Genomic DNA, 12069 nt, shown 5'->3' on the forward strand with positions numbered 1-12069 from the left:
TTTACTGTATTCAGACAGTGTAGGAGGGAAAGCAACTCTGAATCCAGAAGCAACTTAAATCTCACCTTACCAGCTGAGCGACCTTGAGCAAATCATGAAACCTTGCAGAACCTCAATGGCAGTTTTCTCACTTATCAAACCATACTGAAACCATTTTGTTTTGCTTTGTTGTGAAGATCAACAAGAATGTTTGAAAAGTGCCAGTAATATGACAGGTTCTCAGTACACAGAAGACACAATGAGTGATTATAGACACTGTTGTTCCTATTATTTATACAGAGTTCTAGACTTTAAAATTTTCGCATTTTACCATTTTATTAAAGATTTTGTAGCATTTAGTATTATGAAAAATTCCTTTAATCTGAGATAAATTTTATCTTATTCTTACGTCAGCTTCTGACTACTTTCTGTGTATATGTTTATCCATAAAAGTAAACCTATTAGTTGGCATATGCAAAATCCATCAGCTCTTGAGTTTAACAGCGTGAATGTGAAGGAGGAATGTGTGTCCAGCACCACAAGCTGCCTTCCCCAGGAACCTGGAGAAGTGTGGTCTCCCATGGCAGCTCATCCTCAGTGGGGCTCTGCTCCCGGCCCCTCTTTGTCTCAAGGACATCACTCCAGCAAGTCTCCCTCCTCACCTGCATCTTCGGTTTCTCACTCACTACTAGAGTATTCCACTGGGCATTAAATATATCTTCATATCATCTATTTAAAAAATCTCTCTTGACCCCAAGTTCCCATCAGCTTCTGCCCCACCCATCAGCTCCTCTTTATAGCAAAACTCTAAGATTTGACTGATCCTCACTTTCTACTCTCTCTCCAAGCACTCTAATCTTCTTTCACCCCCACCATGCCCACCAAACGACTTTTCAAGGACCTTTGGCCACACTGAGCCCCATGGTTAGTTCTTTGTCCACATCCAGCCTGATCTCTCACTGGATTTTGACCCAGCTGTCCACACTCATCTTTATGACTCATTTTACCTCTTAGCACCCATGGCTTCTCCTAGTGCTCCCATTCCAACTTACTTTTTCTTCATTTACACCCAGCTGCTAATTATAGAAGCCCAAGAAGTCTTTAGCCCTATTCTCTTCCAGACCTTTGCTCCCACCCCACCATACAGATCTCATCTAGGCCTATGATTTTAAATGTTATCTATTCATTCATGACAACTGTAATTTTATCTCCGGTCCTGATTTCTTCCCTAAGCTTTGGCCCATAACTATGATTATTTAGCCAACATCCACATTTGAGTATATAATTGGCATCTCAAAGCTAACAACATGTCCAGAAGAGATTCCAAAATTCCCTTTAATAATCTCCAACTCTTGATTATGTGCATGGTGGGGGGGATCTAAAGACACTAGTAGTTTTGCAAAAGTCACTTTAAAAATATTTAGGTTCTATAAATAATTCATCATTATATTATAGACATATAGCTGAGTGCTGAGGATACCAAGAGGGATGAAATAAGACTTCCACCATCAAGAAGCTCATTATAGTAGAAAGCGAAAGCTAAATGCTCTGCCTTTGATCTGCAACTTATCAATTGTCTAAATTTGACAAATAACTCTTGCCTTCAGTTTCCTCATCTGTAATATGGGGATAATAATAAAAAATTATACATTCCTCATATGGTTGTTATAAAAATCAAGTAAAAAGCACTTGATAAATGTTAACTTTTAAACAAGTGGCTAAAATTGTATGTTCTATTATCACCTGAAATTCAAAGTGTCTTTTTCTCTATGCCTGGAAGAGAGACAGACATGGAAATAAATACAAAAATTATGCAATACACTTGGGAATCTATATATATAAAAGCCCAGTGACCGGAATGGCAGAACGACCGGTGGCTCTGACGTGCACTGTGGCAGCAAACCAGCCTGATCTGGGCCTTGATCACTCCCTTCCCCAGCCTGGCCCGGCCCTGATTGGCCCCCAACACCCTGACTGGGGGTGGGGCCAGCCAGCCAACCGCCCACAGCCCCTTCCCCCGGCCGGCCTGGCCAAATCCCACCCATGCATGAACTTGTGCACCAGGCCTCTAGTAATTCATAAAATAACATAAACTCTGAAAGAAGATGTTCTCCAACAAAAAGCCCAAACCAAACCATTGCCACATAAACATCCACTGCAGGGGATGCCTTTTGCTCTATCCTACGGTCCCTCCTTTTACCTTAAGTATTTTTATGTTCTGATCATGTCCTTCCTCTCAGCATTCTTCATTCAAAAAGGGACCCCATATTCATTCTTCCTCCCACACACCAAGAACCTGTCACATTAAAAAGCGGAGGCAGCAGAATGAGGTGTTTAAAGTCTGACTATGTAAAGCTGTGAAGAAAGCGTGTCATTTAGCTTCCTATATAAAACACTTTGCGAGCACTCTGATTTCCAGCCCGTGAGCATGGTGTGTCCCCTCCAAGCACAAGCACTGACCCTGAGGAGCACGTTTTCTCCTTGGGAACATCGAGGGAAACCTTACAGGTAAGTGCTATGAAGCAGGGATGTTCTGCAAAGCAAGTACTCGTGGAACCATTTGAGATCAGACTTTTTCCATGTTGGTTGAAAAAGCTCAGTAAAGTCAAGAACTCTCTGACGTTTCTTTAGAAGCTCTTACTATCCACACTAATTATCCAACCCTAGGTTATTCTATGACTCCTCCCAGCTTTTACTATGACCAGAGTTTAATGTATTCTACTATTAAGTCATCCACACATCAATCTTTTCATAGATTGTAAGGTTGTCTTGGATGCATAGTTAGCCTCAAATTACATAGTAGTCACATAAATACCACTCTTTTTTTTTTTAATACCAAAATCTTTGCATCCATGTACATTATTAGAAAACTGAAATCATCAAATTTCACATCAAATCCTGAGGCATGAGACAATGAGTGCTATTTAAGGGTTACAGTGGAGAAACTAAGACCCAGAGATATTTCTAAATCCATAAAAGGGCAGAAATGGAGAGGTGGAAACCTGACAGTAAACACTTTCTCCCTCTGTCTTCCCTGCAGGTCTTCTTTAACCATGCGGCCTCATTAGCCTCTTGAACATTAGCCTCTTGAAGATGTTTTCATTTTTCTTGAGCAGAGATGAGGGGAAAAAGAGTGACATCAAAGAACACTAGCTGTATTTCTTTTCCCAGCTCTCTTAAAGCAAACAAGTTCCACCGTATCCCTCCCCATTGTTTTGTATTTGTGAGTACTTCACTAACAAGTAAACCTTCTCTCTATTCAGTCTATAAATAATGAATTAGTGTCTTCAGCGATAAAGGGAGGATTAATTCTTCCATACAGTGGAAATTCCACAACAAGGTCAGGGGCACGTTGTAATATTCCCTCAAGCCTATCCCTGATAAAATGCAGAAGGGCAAGTTCTCAGTCAGGAAATTCCTCACCGTGACCTGGGAGGGAAGCATTAAACTACCTCTTTTACAGATGGAGACACAGACTCAGAGACGTTGAATTGACTGAGAGCTCCCACAGCTAACACGACAGAGCAGGGATTCAACAGAGACCTGTCTAGTATGCGCCCATCCTATGTCCCCATTGCACCGTGGAAGACAAAGCTGCTCATCCTCAGATCATCTGAAGATCTGAAATCTAACCCAATGTCATCCAGATCCCATGCTCTGTCTGTCCCAACTCTTGGGCCAGCTTCAGAAATCCATTCACTCCACCTGAGAAACTGAGGCTTTGCCAATGGCTACTCCAGAGTAGGGCTGAATTTCTGAATTTTGATGGTCTGAGTCTTTCTCAGTCAAAGATGAAGGAGAATCAGATCAAATCCTAGAGTCAGACAGGGCAGAACTCCTGTTAAAGACAGAAACAAACTGGCCTTGGAAAATGGGAGAGAAGCAGAGGCCCTGGAACCAGAAGACTCGATCCTCCTCCTAGGTTCATCATTTGCCAACAGTGGGGCCTTACGTTGCCTCCCTTCTCTGAGCCCCAGCTTCCTAATTTGGAAAATGAAGGTAGTAGAAACTTCTACCTATCTAACATCATTACACTGATGATCAAAAGAAGTAATGGAAACAGCCCAGGTGTCCCTCAACAGGAAAATGGGTAAACAAACAGTGGTATATCCATACAGTAAAATATTACTCAGCAACAAAAAGGAACAAATTACTGATACACACAACAATAAAGATGCTCTCAAAAGCATAATAAGGGGGGGAAAGAAAGACAAAAACTGCATGATTCAATTTATATAAAGTTTTCTATCAAGAAAAGCTAACCGATGAGGATAGAAATCAGGGTAGTAGTTGCATGAGGCTGAGGTGGAGGGAATGCCTGAGGAGAAATGAGGAAACTTTCTGAGTGGTAGAAACGTTCTATACCTTGATAGAACTGTACCTATTTGTCAGGACTGATCGAAAGCACACTAAATATCTACACTTTTCACCACATGTAAATTGGCGAGAGAAAATGCTGAGATGCCCTAAATTAAATTAAAGCTGGCTGGAGGGTGGGAGGAACAGACAAGGGATGTAAATCAGGTAACAGGGCCACCTACAAAAGACTGTTCACATTCCTGAATGTATGTTCAAACTCCACATCAACTTCCAGGCAGCTATTTCAAGTGTTATCTAGAAAGAACAGCCAACCACCAGACGCCACCGCATCTTGCTTATACAGGAACTTTCCAGATTGTTGCCTACAACCAATCCAGAACCATCTACTGCTTGCTTATGAATTCACTCTGCTTTGCCTTCTCCCATTTCTAATCCCCTATCTATAACCAACGTAAATTCTTTAAAAGTAACACATCTTTTTCCCCCAAACCCATTGTGCAGAAGAGCCCTGTCAACCCCAGAACAGCAGACAACGATGTCTTTTACAACTGCTGGTAGTTCAGGCTGCATGGCCCAGGACCTGGGCCTTTCTCTGGCCTGTGGCTCAATGAACCCTTTTTTTTCAAAACAACTTTCAGTGTTGAAGGTTTTAACAAAATTATACCTCAATAAAAAGGATTATAAAATGTAAAAACCTTGGTAAATAGAAAAGCTTTGCACAAATGTAAAATGCCACAGTTGCTTACCAAAAAGTTAAATCCTCTGTACATCCCTGCTTGAGTGACTTGTGGTGACTCCAAAAACTGCACTTAATTGAGGTTTCTTTCTTATATTGCCCAAAGTTTATGACTGGATCTGAACACAGGGATTTCTGAGAAAAGAAAATAGCATACAAATAAAGCAACCTTAGATTTAGAAAGAATGAGTCATATTCTAATAGCAAATTGGCCTATGGTCATTCCACAGCATATGCACATTCCCTATAAGTCAGACCCCCTAGGTTTCCATAGGAGAGGGAAGTACCTCTTTAAAATTTAGTTCAGGAAAAGCAGGCAGCAATAAACAGAATAATGGCCTTTGTACTGAGTATACCAGCCTCTTTCAAAATGTTATTGCTTCTGCTCACAACAACCCCACAAAGAAGACAGCATTATCTCCATTTCCCAGATAAAAAATCAAGGCTTATGAGTAGCTAAATTATTTGCCATAAGATACACATCAAGAAATTAAACCTGTGGGTGTCTGACTCCATAGCTTCTTTATCCTGACAGACCAAACATATATTTTTCATTCTTACATAGTGTTCTGATTAGTTATCTTCACAGTTGTACGTAATTTTCTCATTACACAACAGCTATAATAGTAATATCTAACATTTACTGAGCATTTATAAAGTGTCAGGGATTTAACATGTACCAGTATTAACTCATTAAGTGCTTCAGACTTGGTAAGAGGTAGACATTAGTACTAGCCTGGTTTCACATATAAAGAACTGAGCAAGAGGAGTATAAGACCTTTCCCAAGGCCACACATGTAGCAAATAGCAGAGCCAAGATTTGTGCCCACAGAAGCACTCCAACGATGCACTCTTTTCTCAGTGCTTGTCAGTGGGCGGCTTACCTTTGAGAAACCCAATGTGCAAGGCATTATATACAATATGACTATAACCTTTATTTCAGAAAAGAGTAGAAACATTTTCAAGTTTCCCGGGAAAGGTCTGTAGCCAGAGGCTAGTCTGAGATTGTAAAACAGCGTATCTTCACCTATTTCTGTCTAACTTATAACAGTTGGGGCTATCCGTGTCCCTGCCATAGAGGCAAAGACAGCAAAAATTTATACACCTTTATTAACAAGTATCCTAAAAAGGTCACAGATCAGGATATGACTCCATCATGATTGACTGTCTCTTAGAAAATTTCATTCATCTAGTCCTTGGTCAGCAAACTCATTAGTCAACAGAGCCAAGTATCAACAGTACAACAATTGAAATTTCTTTTGAGAGCCAAATTTTTTCAACTTAAACTTCTTCTAACGCCACTTCTTCAAAATAGACTCGCCCAGGCCATGGTATTTTGTGGAAGAGCCACACTCAAGGGGCCAAAGAGCCGCATGTGGCTCGCGAGCCGCAGTTTGCCGATCACGGATCTAGTCCAATGGTTCACCCTGCAGTAATGGGAGTATTCAGAGGGGTGTAGGAAAGGGAAGAGAGAGTGTGAGCTTGAGAAAAGAAGAGACCCAAGTGTTTCTGATACTCCCCATCCTCTTCCTCCTTCTAAAGAATCACTGATCTAAGGCTCACAGTCCTGTACAGGACTCACATTTTAGCATACATCAGAACCAGCTGGAGCGGGGCGGGGGGAGGGGGTTGTTTCCTAACAAGTCCCCAGGTGCAGCTAATGCTACTACTGGTCTAAAGACCACACTTTGAGCACCACTGCCCTATAATACAGGGTATCCCCTCAAAAAAACACTTGAACAGCTGAGAGCTCAATTTTGAAAATGAAATGTATTTTAATAAATACTGCCTTTATATTTATTCAAAGTGTATGTATACATGTTGAGGGGACACCCTATATTAATCCCTACCAAACCTCTGCTTAAATATCTCCAACTGCAATGGGGCACTGAAGTGAAATTAACACTGCCCACCCAACAAAGCAGGAAGTCATAATTTTATTTACGGACCATGAGGAAATAGTACCAAACGTTAAGTAGAAAAATACTTTGCAAGAATATATGCTAAACATATTTCCTTCTGAAATGAAGTGACAAAAGTTGCTATATTTCACAAAATAAATTGGCATTATATATATATATATATACACACACATACACAAATATATAAAACTACCAGCAAGCCCAGTTCAAAAGTGTCCATGAGCAATGTTTCTGCCAGGTCAGAAGAAAACCCTTACAGACCCCGATGCTAATATGCAGGTTCTGCATAGACATTGACAGCCAGAGTCTCAGCTGAGCTCGTTGAGCTTAACAAGTCTCTAGCTTCCCTCACTGTAAGAAGCAGAGATCAATAAAAGCTCCATAATGCTTTCCTGATAGTCTCTAGACCAGTGGTTCTCAACCTTTCTAATGCCGCGACCCTTTAATACAGTTCCTCATGTTGTGGTGACCCCCAACCATAAAATTGTTTTCGTTGCTACTTCATAACTGTAATTTTGCTACTGTTATGAATCGTAATGTAAATATCTGTGTTTTCCAATGGTCTTAGGCGACCCTGCTAGCGGTTCTCAACCTGTGGGTCGCGACAGATTAGAAAGGTTGAGAACCACTGCTCTAGACTATCTTTGTGCAAAATGTCAAAGGATGAGCAAGGGTAATACTGTGATGGACATGACCCATGCCTGCCTGCTCATTGGAGCTCACTATAGGCACATAGAGTCACGTGGCACTTTTTGAAGGGTTTCTGTGTTTTTCTGGGGTCATTGTGGAGAGACACCTCCCTTTTATGTGTTACTAATTCACCAAATCCTAGATATGAAAGGGGCCTTAGGGATCTTCTTAGTTTAAATTCCCATCAGCCTATATTGCAAGAATCTTTCCTATTATATTCTTAGGAGACGTAAATATAGCAGTCTTCAAAAAGATAAAGACAGAGATCTCGAAGACGTCTGTCTTTCAGAGGAACATTACCTGGCTCTGTGGCTTAGTCTTCATATAATACTAGAGGCCCAGTACACAAAATTTGTGCACTGGAGGTTGGGGGTTCCTCAGCCCAGCCTGCACCCCCTTGGGAGATGTTTGCCTGCAGGCTTAGGCCCAATCCCCTCGGGCCTAAGCTGGCAGTCAGACATCCCTCTCGCAATCTGGGACCCCTCACTCCTTACCGCCTGCCTGCAGCAGAGATGGGAGAGGATCCCGCCACTGCTGCTGCACTCGTCAGCCGTGAGCCTGGCTTCTGGCTGAGCAGTGCTCCCCGCTGTGGGAGCGCACTGACCACCATGGGGCAGCTCCTGCATTGAGCATCTGCCCCCTGGTGGTTAGTGCGCATCATAGTGACCAGTCGTTCCTCTGGTTGTTCTGCCATCCGATCAATTTGCATTTTAGGGTTTTATTATATAGGATGATTGTTGTTCAAAGTGGAGGTATCTAAAACAGCCTTGGAAGGGAGTCAAGACTGCTCAATTAATTACCATCGCAAAAAGCTCCATGAAGGGAAATCAGCCTGTGATTGTCACCACTGTGTGCCATCAGGACATAGGTGCTCAATCAATGCTCATTGGATAAGTTAGTGAGTGGTTGAGATCATCGTAAGTATTCATAGCTGTAAAAACATTTTGAAACTTTCCAGAACTTGTGTCTTTGCAGCCTCAAGGGAACCTCAACAATAGAATATTCTATTCTTGACCACATGTAAAGCCAACCATTGAATTAAAAAATAAATAAAAGACATGATGAAAGAGAACCTCAGTATAGAAGATTTGGAGCAAATAAAATGCAACATCACTGTGAAATAGTGAACTCAAACTATTACATTGTTTCAATATAAAGAATGAAAACCTGAAGCAGAAAAGAAAAAAAAACACAGTATCTTAATATAAGACATTTTTCAAAAATAAAGGGAAATTCCAAGTGCTCATTTTGTTTCAGCTATTGCTCCTTCCTTTTTTTTTTTTAATATATTTTATTGATTTTTTTACAGAGAGGAAGGGAGAGGAATAGAGAGTTAGAAACATCGATGAGAGAGAAACATTGATGAGCTGCCTCCTGCACACCCCTTACTGGGGATGTGCCCGCAACCAATGTACATGCCCTTGACCGGAATCGAACCTGGGACCCTTCAGTCCGCAGGCCGATGCTCTATCCACTGAGCCAAACCCGTCAGGGTGCTCCTTCCTTTTTTATTATTGATTTCAAAATCAAAAGGAAGGCTTAGCATTTATTCATTTGTTCATCCCTCAGATGTCTGCGGGGAGGAGAAGGGCTGATGGGGAAAGGATATTATCTTCTTGCCTCTGCAGCTTCTAAACTTCGAGACAGTCTCAGAGCCAAATGCCCCCACGGGGAGGACACAAATGTTGATATACTGCTGACTGAACGACTCGCCCTGGGCTTAAATATATCAAAGAACAAAAATCCGTGCTCCAAGATTCCTCGCAGCTTCAGAGCCAGCACCAGGTCCTACCATGGCTCTAAATTCACAGTTCTGTTATTTGTTCCTCCAAATAGGTCCTTTTTTGCTCAATTCAATGAGTCCCACTCCCACTCTGTTCTCCCGGGACCTGAAAGTAGAAGGACTTAAGTTTGGATTTGCAGTTTCCAATGACATCCCAAAGAGACTTCTGAGCACGCCCTTCCCAAAAATGTGTTGCTTCCAAAAACCACTACAGTAAGAACAGTCTTCACCCTTATAACCTGGAACTGATCATTTATGGTTCACCCAACAGCTCGAGGGAAATGCGTAGGTACCTATTGCTCAAAAGTGTGTCTCAGCTTCCCTTAGCAACAACAAAAACCGGATTTTTTTTCTTTCTAAGAAACTATCAGCTTACTTGAAACTAAGGTGAAAAAATGAAGTCTTCTGATTTTTATTTAATTTGCTCCTGAATTAGACTTGGACACTTACTATGGAAATGCAGCTTCATGACAAAAGTCTTCGCCTTCCTCCTAGTTGTCACCTCTAAGAAACTCCTCAATGAAATGTGGAACTGCTCTATCTCCTCCATCTAAAGTCCATTTTCTACATTAATGGACAATAAGGGTAAATGAAATAAGACCCAAGTAGTTCAAATATGTTACCGTAAATGTCAGAGTAGGCGGCTGGAAAGATATGAGCTGGGTAAGGCAGGTGGGCTTGGCGGGGATGCGTGTGAGACGTGACAAACCACAATCAGACAATGGAGGCACCAGACCCCTCTGTGAGGAGAGATTCCAGGGCCCTCCAGGATGTGGTCTAACCGGTAGCATAACACCTGGGTGAAGGAGCCTGCTAGCTTGAAAAAAAAAAATCTTTTTGAGAAATAAGGGGGCAGACTTACTTAGGGACACTCCAATCTAGGGGTATAAGTTTCCACAACCCCCATTTGAGGATGGCACTGGGTTAGGTTTCCACCGGCTGAGTTGCCTGCTCAAACTATATCTGAGTGTATTCCTTATCTGCAAATAAATTCTCTCCTGCTTTTACTGCTGTTTGTTGTCTCGTTTGAATTTGTTCCTATAAGATAGGAACTGAGGATGCAGAGTACTGTCTCCAGCCAGAGGCCTGTGACCTCCACTGACACAAATATCCATGCTACCTACTACCTGTTTTTACCAGAGCTGCTGGCAAATTAAAAAAAAAAAAAAAAAAAAAAAAACACAAAATCAAAACCAAAAAAAATGCACAACTTTTTATCCTCAATGTCCTAATCTATCATTCTGTCTCTATAAAATAGGAAGCTTTTACCTTGAAGCTAATTTCTACTTTCAAAACCCAAACGTTTCTATTTCTTATCAACTACGATTTTAGTAAAAGTCTTTCAAGTGTTAGCGGAGTGAAGAGTTCTGTCTCTGAATATGCGATATGGGATTAAGGTATGTTTTCTATCGGTCTGGAATATGAGGGTAAACAATGTGTCTCCCTAGGCCCAGGGAAAGAATGGTTCATAGAAAACAGAGTTGAACAAGTCACAGGTACTTGGAACCAAAAAAAGGGGCGGGAGGAGAGGAGGTAGGGAGGGAGAAAGGTGTATCTGTATATGGTTGTAGTACAATATTGTAATATTGTCGCATTACACACGTGTCATTTAAGATGATTTTTAATGGTCTGGATGCTTCTGCCATCGTGCCAGTTTCTCCCACTCTCCGGTGGCAGTAATTGCAAGGTCTCACATCCATGTCCCAAACCTTTGGCAGGAAGTGAGACCCGTTTTATACTTCCCCAAATGTGCAACCCCCTGGGGGTGGGGTGCGTGTGTCATGATCTAGTGAGACGCCAGATAGCGGATAATGAGACCTGCAAACTAGTGTAAATGGTATTGGCCCTGCCACAAAACGGTTTTGTGACCCTGGCAAGTCACTTTTGGGGCTTCCAGTTCCTCATCTCTCCAGATGGGGGCGATCGTATTTGTTTTGCCCACGTGACCAGGTTTGTCAGGAGAAACCAGGAGCTAAGGAATGTGAGCAACACAAGTGATGACGAAATGTAATACATTGAATCAACAGTGGTTGCTAATATTTAGACACAGGAGAAGGAAAAGATAACGATGGAAAACTCCAACACAGGCTCCAAAGGGGCTCAGTTTCTATTGGTTCCCTTCAGCTCCCCTTGAGGCACCCCGCCCCCCCCCCCTTTTCCGCGTGGAGAAACCCCAGACCAGTCACACGAGTCTCTATGGAGCACCAGCAGCTTGGAACCTGCTGGAAGAGTGTTGTGAGAAAGAGCAGAAACGTGCCAGCAGCTAAAACTCGCGCTTCTGCAGAGTCAGCTAGGGCCCAGCGTGTGCGGCGCCTCCTCCTCCTCCTCCTCCTCCTCCTCCTCCTCCTCCTCCTCCTCCTCCTCCTCCTCCTCCTCCTCCTCCTCCGGCCGTGCGGGCTGACTGTCGGATGTCGCCCAAACGCTCATTAATCAAAAGAGCTTTCTCCCCCGACGCCCCTTGTCCGAAAGCCACTCGGCTACGCAGATATCAGGGACGAGAGCCTCAAGGGCCTCTGAGCTCTCGGCTCGCAGCCACCGTGTTAAATGTGAGCAATTCCCTCGGTAGAGAAGGGATCGATGATGTCTGCGCGGGTTTCCGCGATAGAGGTTCTATGCGGTCCTGCACCTCCTTCGGGAAG

Source organism: Plecotus auritus (assembly GCF_963455305.1).
Source record: "Plecotus auritus genome assembly, chromosome: 2".
Classification (NCBI taxonomy): Eukaryota; Metazoa; Chordata; class Mammalia; order Chiroptera; family Vespertilionidae; genus Plecotus; species Plecotus auritus.